General features: G+C 41.7%; 1 protein-coding gene across 3 annotated transcripts in view; it reads left to right on the top strand.

Moving 5' to 3' along the window:
* Positions 1–13178, top strand: part of LOC140069178 (gonadotropin-releasing hormone II receptor-like) — a 53223-nt gene that overhangs the window by 35553 nt on the left and 4492 nt on the right. The window contains exon 1 of one of the 3 annotated variants that reach the window (XM_072114565.1): positions 7330–7534. The exons of the other annotated variants lie outside the window; for them this stretch is intronic. The gene's annotated coding sequence lies outside the window, so the exon portion shown is untranslated. Of the gene's footprint in view, positions 1–7329; positions 7535–13178 lie in introns of those variants that run through there. 3 annotated transcript variants of the gene reach the window in all.

The following is a 13178-nucleotide window of genomic DNA, read 5'->3' as shown; positions in this document are numbered from 1 at the left end:
TACTGTGCACTGTATATATACAGGAGAAGTAGTACTGTGCACTGTATATATATACAGGAGAGGTAGTACTGTGCACTGTATATATATACAGGAGAAGTAGTACTGTGCACTGTATATATACAGGAGAAGTAGTACTGTGCACTGTATATATATACAGGAGAAGTAGTACTGTGCACTGTATATATATACAGGAGAAGTAGTACTGTGCACTGTATATATATATATATACAGGAGAAGTAGTACTGTGCACTGTATATATATATACAGGAGAAGTAGTACTGTGCACTGTGTATATTATATATATATATATATATATATATATATATATATACAGGAGAAGTAGTACTGTGCACTGTATATATATATATATATATATATATATATATATATATATATATATATATACAGGAGAAGTAGTACTGTGCACTGTATATATATACAGGAGAAGTAGTACTGTGCACTGTATATATACAGGAGAAGTAGTACTGTGCACTGTATATATATATACAGGAGAAGTAGTACTGTGCACTGTATATATACAGGAGAAGTAGTACTGTGCACTGTATATATACAGGAGAAGTAGTACTGTGCACTGTATATATACAGGAGAAGTAGTACTGTGCACTGTATATATATATAGGAGAAGTAGTACTGTGCACTGTATATATACAGGAGAAGTAGTACTGTGCACTGCCCATATATACAGGAGAAGTAGTACTGTGCACTGTATATATACAGGAGAAGTAGTACTGTGCACTGTATATATACACAGGAGAAGTAGTACTGTGCACTGTATATATACAGGAGAAGTAGTACTGTGCACTGCCCATATATACAGGAGAAGTAGTACTGTGCACTGTATATATACAGGAGAAGTAGTACTGTGCACTGTATATATGCAGGAGAAGTAGTACTGTGCACTGTATATATATACACAGGAGAAGTAGTACTGTGCTGTGTGTATATACAGGAGAAGTAGTACTGTGCACTGTATATATACAGGAGAAGTAGTGCTGTGCACTGTATATATACATGAGAAGTAGTACTGTGCACTGTATATATACATGAGAAGTAGTACTGTGCACTGTATATATACAGGAGAAGTAGTACTGTGCACTGTATATATATACAGGAGAAGTAGTGCTGTGCACTGTATATATACAGGAGAAGTAGTACTGTGCACTGTATATATACAGGAGAAGTAGTACTGTGCACTGTATATATACAGGAGAAGTAGTACTGTGCACTGTATATATACAGGAGAAGTAGTACTGTGCACTGCCCATATATACAGGAGAAGTAGTACTGTGCACTGTATATATACAGGAGAAGTAGTACTGTGCACTGTATATATATACAGGAGAAGTAGTACTGTGCACTGTATATATATACAGGAGAAGTAGTACTGTGCACTGTATATATATATACAGGAGAAGTAGTACTGTGCACTGTATATATATACAGGAGAAGTAGTACTGTGCACTGTATATATACAGGAGAAGTAGTACTGTGCACTGTATATATATACAGGAGAGGTAGTACTGTGCACTGTATATATATACAGGAGAAGTAGTACTGTGCACTGTATATATACAGGAGAAGTAGTACTGTGCACTGTATATATATACAGGAGAAGTAGTACTGTGCACTGTATATATATACAGGAGAAGTAGTACTGTGCACTGTATATATATATATATACAGGAGAAGTAGTACTGTGCACTGTATATATATACAGGAGAAGTAGTACTGTGCACTGTATATATACAGGAGAAGTAGTACTGTGCACTGTATATATATATACAGGAGAAGTAGTACTGTGCACTGTATATATACAGGAGAAGTAGTACTGTGCACTGTATATATACAGGAGAAGTAGTACTGTGCACTGTATATATACAGGAGAAGTAGTACTGTGCACTGTATATATATATATAGGAGAAGTAGTACTGTGCACTGTATATATACAGGAGAAGTAGTACTGTGCACTGCCCATATATACAGGAGAAGTAGTACTGTGCACTGTATATATACAGGAGAAGTAGTACTGTGCACTGTATATATACACAGGAGAAGTAGTACTGTGCACTGTATATATACAGGAGAAGTAGTACTGTGCACTGCCCATATATACAGGAGAAGTAGTACTGTGCACTGTATATATACAGGAGAAGTAGTACTGTGCACTGTATATATGCAGGAGAAGTAGTACTGTGCACTGTATATATATACACAGGAGAAGTAGTACTGTGCTGTGTGTATATACAGGAGAAGTAGTACTGTGCACTGTATATATACAGGAGAAGTAGTGCTGTGCACTGTATATATACATGAGAAGTAGTACTGTGCACTGTATATATACATGAGAAGTAGTACTGTGCACTGTATATATACAGGAGAAGTAGTACTGTGCACTGTATATATATACAGGAGAAGTAGTGCTGTGCACTGTATATATACAGGAGAAGTAGTACTGTGCACTGTATATATATTTACAGGAGAAGTAGTACTGTGCACTATATATATATACAGGAGAAGTAGTACTGTGCACTATATATATATATACAGGAGAAGTAGTACTGTGCACTATATATATATATACAGGAGAAGTAGTACTGTGCACTGTATATATACAGGAGAAGTAGTACTGTGCACTGTATATATACAGGAGAAGTAGTACTGTGCACTGTATATATACAGGAGAAGTAGTACTGTGCACTGTATATATATATAGGAGAAGTAGTACTGTGCACTGTATATATACAGGAGAAGTAGTACTGTGCACTGCCCATATATACAGGAGAAGTAGTACTGTGCACTGTATATATACAGGAGAAGTAGTACTGTGCACTGTATATATATACAGGAGAAGTAGTACTGTGCACTGTATATATATACAGGAGAAGTAGTACTGTGCACTGTATATATACACAGGAGAAGTAGTACTGTGCACTGTATATATATACAGGAGAAGTAGTACTGTGCACTGTATATATATACAGGAGAAGTAGTACTGTGCACTGTATATATACAGGAGAAGTAGTACTGTGCACTGCCCATATATACAGGAGAAGTAGTACTGTGCACTGTATATATACAGGAGAAGTAGTACTGTGCACTGTATATATATACAGGAGAAGTAGTACTGTGCACTGTATATATATACAGGAGAAGTAGTACTGTGCACTGTATATATATACAGGAGAAGTAGTACTGTGCACTGTATATATATACAGGAGAAGTAGTACTGTGCACTGTATATATATATACAGGAGAAGTAGTACTGTGCACTGTATATATATACAGGAGAAGTAGTACTGTGCACTGTATATATACAGGAGAAGTAGTACTGTGCACTGTATATATACAGGAGAAGTAGTACTGTGCACTGTATATATTTACAGGAGAAGTAGTACTGTGCACTGTATATATATATACAGGAGAAGTAGTACTGTGCACTGTATATATATATACAGGAGAAGTAGTACTGTGCACTGTATATATATATACAGGAGAAGTAGTACTGTGCACTGTATATATACAGGAGAAGTAGTACTGTGCACTGTATATATATACAGGAGAAGTAGTACTGTGCACTGTATATATATACAGGAGAAGTAGTACTGTGCACTGTATATATATATACAGGAGAAGTAGTACTGTGCACTGTATATATATATATATATACAGGAGAAGTAGTACTGTGCACTGTATATATATACAGGAGAAGTAGTACTGTGCACTGTATATATATACAGGAGAAGTAGTACTGTGCACTGTATATATATACAGGAGAAGTAGTACTGTGCACTGTATATATACAGGAGAAGTAGTACTGTGCACTGTATATATATACAGGAGAAGTAGTACTGTGCACTGTATATATACAGATATGAGGATTTACCAGTCTTGGTGTCTGTGGATCTGATCATTTTCTTCTTCTTTGTCCCTATTTCTTCAAGGACACCGGGTCTCTGGACGTTCTCTGGGGGAGGAGGTGATATAAATAGTCACTTTCCTTGGCGGCGTCACAGTGGGGGGTTATCGTGCATCACAGACGAGCATTGCTGCGCTGCTATTGGCTGCTGACATGTCATGTGACAGCGGGGAAGTTACACATGAGATGACATTGTGGCGGGGAGAGATGTGTGATGTTTCCATGAATCACTCAGCTTTCCAGAAGTCAGTGCTGGAATAATGGATGTGGCTGATAACAGAGAGTAATAGTTCATCAGATGTGACATTGTGCAGGGTCAGCAGATGAGTCTCCATTATCCCGGCCTCTCTCTAGTAATCATTAGGATGTAATGGTCCTCAGGCGGCAGTATGGCAGGTGGCGGCGCGCTAATGGCTTCCTGTAGCTCCTCTATACTGTAAGTGATGGTGAGACCCGGCGCCCTGCGTCCAGAGGAAGGCGATATCCCAGGATGGAGTAGAGGAGAAGGGGCGGCCATTCATTTAACTACCAGAGGATCAATACTCTGCGGGAAGTGCTACCGTGTACTGCAAGAGCCCATGAGGCACCGACACCCTGATATATAACAAGCACCCACTAAGTACTGCCCAAGTATAAGGATGTACCCCAAAACCTGTACCCCAGAATCTGGCGTCTACTGACAATCACACACTAACACTTAGGTGAAGGGACAGGGACACACTGACACCTACGGTGGTTGAGAAAGTGTCCTTCCCTGTATATAACCCCTCACATGGCTTGTATCCTCTCCTGTATATAACCCCTCACATGGCTTGTATCCTCTCCTGTATATAACCCCTCACATGGCTTGTATCCTCTCCTGTATATAACCCCTCACATGGCTTGTATCCTCTCCTGTATATAACCCCTCACATGGCTTGTATCCTCTCCTGTATATAACGCCTCACATGGCTTGTATCCTCTCCTGTATATAACCCCTCACATGGCTTGTATCCTCTCCTGTATATAACCCCTCACATGGCTTGTATCCTCTCCTGTATATAACCCCTCACATGGCTTGTATCCTTCCCTGTATATAACCCCTCACATGGCTTGTATCCTCTCCTGTATATAACCCCTCACATGGCTTGTATCCTCTCCTGTATATAACCCCCTCACATAGCTTGTATCCTCTCCTGTATATAACCCCTCACATGGCTTGTATCCTCTGCTGTATATAACTCCCTCACATGGCTTGTATCCTTCCCTGTATATAACCCCTCACATGGCTTGTATCCTCTCCTGTATATAACCCCTCACATGGCTTGTATCCTCTCCTGTATATAACCCCTCACATGGCTTGTATCCTCTCCTGTATATAACCCCTCACATGGCTTGTATGCTCTCCTGTATATAACCCCTCACATGGCTTGTATCCTTCCCTGTATATAACCCCTCACATGGCTTGTATCCTCTCCTGTATATAACCCCTCACATGGCTTGTATCCTCTCCTGTATATAACCCCTCACATGGCTTGTATCCTCTCCTGTATACAACCCCCTCACATGGCTTGTATCCTCTCCTGTATATAACCCCTCACATGGCTTGTATCCTCTCCTGTATATAACCCCTCACATGGCTTGTGTCCTCTCCTGTATATAACCCCCTCACATAGCTTGTATCCTCTCCTGTATATAACCCCTCACATGGCTTGTATCCTCTCCTGTATATAACCCCCTCACATGGCTTGTGTCCTCTCCTGTATATAACCCCTCACATGGCTTGTATCCTCTCCTGTATATAACCCCTCACATGGCTTGTGTCCTCTCCTGTATATAACCCCCTCACATGGCTTGTATCCTCTCCTGTATATAACCCCCTCACATGGCTTGTGTCCTCTCCTGTATATAACCCCTCACATGGCTTGTATCCTCTCCTGTATATAACCCCTCACATGGCTTTTATCCTCTCCTGTATATAACCCCTCACATGGCTTGTATCCTCTCCTGTATATAACCCCCTCACATGGCTTGTGTCCTCTCCTGTATATAACCCCTCACATGGCTTGTATCCTCTCCTGTATATAACCCCTCACATGGCTTGTGTCCTCTCCTGTATATAACCCCTCACATGGCTTGTATCCTCTCCTGTATATAACCCCTCACATGGCTTGTATCCTCTCCTGTATATAACCCCCTCACATGGCTTGTGTCCTCTCCTGTATATAACCCCCTCACATAGCTTGTATCCTCTCCTGTATATAACCCCTCACATGGCTTGTATCCTCTCCTGTATATAACCCCCTCACATAGCTTGTATCCTCTCCTGTATATAACCCCCTCACATGGCTTGTATCCTCTCCTGTATATAACCCCTCACATGGCTTGTATGCTCTCCTGTATATAACCCCTCACATGGCTTGTATCCTCTCCTGTATATAACCCCTCACATGGCTTGTATCCTCTCCTGTATATAACCCCTCACATGGCTTGTGTCCTCTCCTGTATATATCCCCTCAAATGGCTTGTATCCTCTCCTGTATATAACCCCTCACATGGCTTGTGTCCTCTCCTGTATATAACCCCCTCACATGGCTTGTGTCCTCTCCTGTATATAACCCCTCACATGGCTTGTGTCCTCTCCTGTATATAACCCCCTCACATGGCTTGTGTCCTCTCCTGTATATAACCCCTCACATGGCTTGTATCCTCTCCTGTATATAACCCCCTCACATGGCTTGTATCCTCTCCTGTATATAACCCCTCACATGGCTTGTGTCCTCTCCTGTATATATCCCCTCAAATGGCTTGTATCCTCTCCTGTATGTAACCCCATCACATGGCTTGTGTCCTCTCCTGTATATATCCCCCTCACATGGCTTGTGTCCTCTCCTGTATATATCCCCTCAAATGGCTTGTGTCCTCTCCTGTATATAACCCCTCACATGGCTTGTATCCTCTCCTGTATATAACCCCCTCACATGGCTTGTATCCTCTCCTGTATATAACCCCTCACATGGCTTGTGTCCTCTCCTGTATATAACCCCTCACATGGCTTGTGTCCTCTCCTGTATATATCCCCCTCACATGGCTTGTATCCTCTCCTGTATATAACCCCTCACATGGCTTGTGTCCTCTCCTGTATATAACCCCCTCACATGGCTTGTATCCTCTCCTGTATATAACCCCTCACACGGCTTGTATCCTCTCCTGTCTATATATCTTTTGTCCATTTTCAAAAAAAAAGTTTGAAAAAAGGCAAAAAATTTCACCTGGAACAAGAAAAAAGACATAATCATACCTATGGTGCAAAAGTTCCAATTATGAATATGCATGTCCCCCAGTGACTGGTGAGGATAAGTCATGTGGGCAGTACCCAGTCAGCAGGGCAGGGGGCAGCACTGTTCTGTCTTCTCCTTGGATCAGTCCCGGTCGTTGCTTTGTGCTGGTGCAGTCTCCTCTGCAGCGCTGCAGTCACTCAGAGCTTGTGGACTGTCACCCCCGGCTTGTGGACTGTCACCCCCGGCTCGTGCACTGTCACCCCCGGCCAGGACTGTGGAGGAGGAATCTGCACTGAATCTATGACCTCCAGCAGGCACCATCTCCCTGCACACACCGGTAAGTGCCCCTCTTGTATCCATACATTGCATGGACAAGGGTACAGCAGGGGAGCTGCATACACCCAGCTTCTTATCATACAGGAGCATCTGCATCTGGGAAAGCTGGATTACCATTGTTACCTCTTAAAGGGATTGTCTCCTAACTTTCTTGGACTTTAGTAATGGGCAGAGGTGCCAGTCTATGGGGGTGTGACCGTACGGACTGCAGCCAGTGTTATGTATTGTCCTTGGAGAGATGTGTAATCAGACCTCACACTGCTGTGCTCTGTGCTCTCTGCAGCCAGTGTTATGTATTGTCCTTGGAGAGATGTGTAATCAGACCTCACACTGCTGTGCTCTGTACTCTCTGCAGCCAGTGTTATGTATTGTTCCTGGAGAGATGTGTAATCAGACCTCACACTGCTGTGCTCTGTGCTCTGTGCTCTCTGCAGCCAGTGTTATGTATTGTCCCTGGAGAGATGTGTAATGAGACCCCACACTGCTGTGCTCTGTGCTCTCTGCAGCCAGTGTTATGTATTGTCCCTGGAGAGATGTGTAATCAGACCTCACACTGCTGTGCTCTGTGCTCTCTGCAGCCAGTGTTATGTATTGTCCCTGGAGAGATGTGTAATCAGACCTCACACTGCTGTGCTCTGTGCTCTCTGCAGCCAGTGTTATGTATTGTCCTTGGAGAGATGTGTAATCAGACCTCACACTGCTGTGCTCTGTGCTCTCTGCAGCCAGTGTTATGTATTGTCCCTGGAGAGATGTGTAATCAGACCTCACACTGCTGTGCTCTGTGCTCCCTGCAGCCAGTGTTGTGTATTGTCCCAGGAGAGATGAGTTATCAGACCTCACACTGCTGTGCTCTGTGCTCTCTGCATCCAGTGTTATGTATTGTCCCTGGAGAGATGTGTAATCAGACCTCACACTGCTGTGCTCTGTGCTCTCTGCAGCCAGTGTTATGTATTGTCCCTGGAGAGATGTGTAATCAGACCTCACACTGCTGTGCTCTGTGCTCTCTGCAGCCAGTGTTATGTACTGTACCCATAGAGATGTGTAATCAGACCTCACACTGCTGTGCTCTGTGCTCTCTGCAGCCAGTGTTATGTATTGTCCCTGGAGAGATGTGTAATCAGACCTCACACTGCTGTGCCCTGTGCTCTCTACAGCCAGTGTTATGCATTGTCCCTGGAGGGATGTGTAATCAGACGTCACACTGCTGTGCTCTGTGCTCTCTGCAGCCAGTGTTATGTATTGTCCCTGGAGAGATGTGTAATCAGACGTCACACTGCTGTGCTCTGTGCTCTCTGCAGCCAGTGTTATGTATTGTCCCTGGAGAGATGTGTAATCAGACCTCACACTGCTGTGCTCTGTGCTCTCTGCAGCCAGTGTTATGTATTGTCCCTGGAGAGATATGTAATCAGACCTCACACTGCTGTGCTCTGTGTTCTCTGCAGCCAGTGTTATGTATTGTCCCTGGAGAGATGTGTAATCAGACCTCACACTGATGTGCTCTGTGCTCTCTGCAGCCAGTGTTATGTATTGTCCCTGGAGAGATGTGTAATCAGACCTCACACTGCTGTGCTCTGTGCTCTCTACAGCCAGTGTTATGTATTGTCCCTGGAGAGATGTGTAATCAGACCTCACACTGCTGTGCTCTGTGCTCTCTGCAGCCAGTGTTATGGATTGTCCCTGGAGAGATGTGTAATCATGTCACTATGTATCTTGTTAGTAGCAGCAGGACTGTGATGTATGGATTTATATACAAGGATTGTACAGGGGTGTGTCCTCACACTGCTGTGCTCTCTGGAGTGGTGTGTGATTGGATTTTATTGTATGTTGTTAGCAGCAGCAGAATTGTGATATATGCATTCAGTCTATTATAGGCTCGTACTAGAGGAAGGCATGTCCTCACACTGCTGCGCTCTGTGCTCTCTGCAGCCAGTGTTATGTATTGTCCCTGGAGAGATGTGTGGTCAGACCTTTGTGTATGTTGTAAGTAGCAGCAGGACTGTGATATATGGATTTCTATTCCAGGATCGTACTGGGGGTGTGTCCTCACACTGCTGTGTTCTGTGCAGCCAGTGTATGGCATTCTCGATGAGATGAGAGTAAGCAGGACTGTGACACATAGGTTTATATTCCAGTAATATAGAGCAGCTAAATGCAGACAGCACAGATCATAGCAGTGTAACGACACCACCTCACTGCTTCATCACACATCTCTCTATAGACACTACATAACACTGGCTGCACAGAACACAGCAGTGTGGGGACACACCCCCTGTACAATCCTAGTACATCAATCCATATTTAACAGTCCTGCTGCTACTAATACACATAGGTCTGATCACACATCTCTCCAGAGACACTACATAATACTGGCTGCACAGAACACAGCAGTGTGAGGACACATCCCCTGTACAATCCTAGTACATCAATCCATATTTAACAGTCCTGCTGCTACTAATACACATAGGTCTGATCACACATCTCTCCAGAGACACTACATAATACTGGCTGCACAGAACACAGCAGTGTGAGGACACACCCCCTGTACAATCCTAGTACATCAATCCATATTTAACAGTCCTGCTGCTACTAATACACATAGGTCTGATCACATATCTCTCCAGAGACACTACATAATACTGGCTGCACAGAACACAGCAGTGTGAGGACACATCCCCTGTACAATCCTAGTACATCAATCCATATTTAACAGTCCTGCTGCTACTAATACACATAGGTCTGATCACACATCTCTCCAGAGACCATACCGGACACTGGCTGCAAGGAGAGTGTTATAGGTGACAGCGATTGCTACATATGACGTTCATGAGGGTGAGGTTCACTATCCAGTACAACCTCCGTACAAGTGCGGCGCTGGTTCAGATATCACAGCAGTCATGGATCAGTCCTCCTGGTACCGCCCCTTTAAGTGTGGTAAGATTGTAGATGACTGCAGTGTATTCAGTGCCCCCCATCCCACGTAATTGTCTCACATTTCACGTATCCAGAAGGTGAGCTGCAGCATAATGCAGGATGGAGCAGAGCGGTATTATATGTTACCAACCGCTGAGGTCCTGGAAAAGAACAGAAGCCGCCCCTCCCCCTGCACAATATAATACCGTATGAATAAATCATCACATCCCGACTCCACAAAACCGGGAAAATACACGAAATGTCACAGGACAAGATATTAATAACCAACACCTTGTGATATAGCAGGGGCGGTATTATATCTGATGTATTCTTGTTCTAGTTCTATTCCTGTACATAGGGGGCAGTATTATAGTAGTTATATTCCTGTACATAGGGGGCAGTATTATAGTAGTTATATTCCTGTACATAGGGGGCAGTATTATAGTAGTTATATTCTTGTACATAGGGGGCAGTATTATAGTAGTTATATTCCTGTACATAGGGGGCAGTATTATAGTAGTTATATTCTTGTACATAGGGGGCAGTATTATATTAGTTATATTCCTGTACATAGGGGGCAGTATTATAGTAGTTATATTCCTGTACATAGGGGGCAGTATTATAGTAGTTATATTCTTGTACATAGGGGGTAGTATTATAGTAGTTATATTCTTGTACATAGGGGGCAGTATTATAGTAGTTATATTCTTGTACATAGGGGGCAGTATTATATTAGTTATATTCCTGTACATAGGGGGCAGTATTATAGTAGTTATATTCCTGTACATAGGGGGCAGTATTATAGTAGTTATATTCTTGTACATAGGGGGTAGTATTATAGTAGTTATATTCCTGTACATGGGGGGCAGTATTATAGTAGTTATATTCCTGTACATAGGGGGCAATATTATAGTAGTTATATTCTTGTATATAGGGGGCAGTATTATAGTAGTTATATTCTTGTACATAGGGGGCAGTATTATAGTAGTTATATTCCTGTACATAGGGGGCAGTATTATAGTAGTTATATTCTTGTACATAGGGGCAGTATTATAGTAGTTATATTCTTGTACATAGGGGCAGTATTATAGTAGTTATATTCTTGTACATAGGGGGCAGTATTATAGTAGTTATATTCCTGTACATAGGGGGCAGTATTATAGTAGTTATATTCCTGTACATAGGGGGCAGTATTATAGTAGTTATATTCTTGTACATAGGGGGCAGTATTATGGTAGTTATATCCCTGTACATGGGGGTCAGTATTATTGTAGTTAAATTCTTGTACATAGGGTCAGTATTATAGTAGTTATATTCCTGTACATAGGGGGCAGTATTATACTAGTTATATTCTTGTACATAGGGGGCAGTATTATACTAGTTATATTCCTGTACATAGGGGCAGTATTATAGTAGTTATATTCCTGTACATAGGGAGCAGTATTATAGTAGTTATAATCTTGTACATAGGGGGCAGTATTATAGTAGTTATATTCTTGTACATAGGGGGCAGTATTATAGTAGTAACATTCTTGTACATAGGGGGCAGTATTATAGTAGTTATATTCTTGTACATAGGGGGTAGTATTATAGTAGTTATATTCTTGTACATAGGGGGCAGTATTATAGTAGTTATATTCTTGTACATAGGGGGCAGTATTATAGTAGTTATATTCTTGTACATAGGGGGCAGTATTATAGTAGTTACATTCTTGTACATAGGGGGCAGTATTATAGTAGTTATATTCCTGTACATAGGGGGCAGTATTATAGTAGTTATATTCTTGTTCATAGGGGGCAGTATTATAGTAGTTATATTCCTGTACATAGGGGGCAGTATTATAGTAGTTATATTCCTGTACATAGGGGGCAGTATTATAGTAGTTATATTCCTGTACATAGGGGGCAGTATTATAGTAGTTATATTCTTGTACATAGGGGGCAGTATTATAGTAGTTATATTCCTGTACATAGAGGGCAGTATTATAGTAGTTATATTCTTGTACATAGGGGGCAGTATTATAGTAGTTATATACTTGTACATAGGGGAGCAGTATTATAGTAGTTATATTCCTGTACATAGGGGGCAGTATTATATTAGTTATATTCTTGTACATAGGGGGCAGTATTATAGTAGTTATATTCTTGTACATAGGGGGCAGTATTATAGCAGTTATATTCTTGTACATAGGGGGCAGTATTATAGTAGTTATATTCTTGTACATAGGGGGCAGTATTATAGTAGTTATATTCTTGTACATAGGGGGCAGTATTATAGCAGTTATATTCTTGTACATAGGGGGCAGTATTATAGTAGTTATATTCTTGTACATAGGGGGCAGTATTATAGTAGTTATAATCTTGTACATAGGGGGCAGTATTATAGTAGTTATATTCTTGTACATAGGGGGCAGTATTATAGTAGTAACATTCTTGTACATAGGGGGCAGTATTATAGTAGTTATATTCTTGTACATAGGGGGCAGTATTATAGTAGTTATATTCTTGTACATAGGGGGCAGTATTATAGTAGTTATATTCTTGTACATAGGGGGCAGTATTATAGTAGTTACATTCTTGTACATAGGGGGCAGTATTATAGTAGTTATATTCCTGTACATAGGGGGCAGTATTATAGTAGTTATATTCTTGTTCATAGGGGGCAGTATTATAGTAGTTATATTCCTGTACATAGGGGGCAGTATTATAGTAGTTATATTCTTGTACATAGGGGG

The sequence above is a fragment of the Engystomops pustulosus genome, chromosome 7 (assembly GCF_040894005.1).
Source record: "Engystomops pustulosus chromosome 7, aEngPut4.maternal, whole genome shotgun sequence".
Taxonomy (NCBI): domain Eukaryota; kingdom Metazoa; phylum Chordata; class Amphibia; order Anura; family Leptodactylidae; genus Engystomops; species Engystomops pustulosus.
The sequence above is the reverse complement of the archived record's forward strand: the minus strand, read 5'-3'. Positions and strand labels throughout refer to the sequence as shown.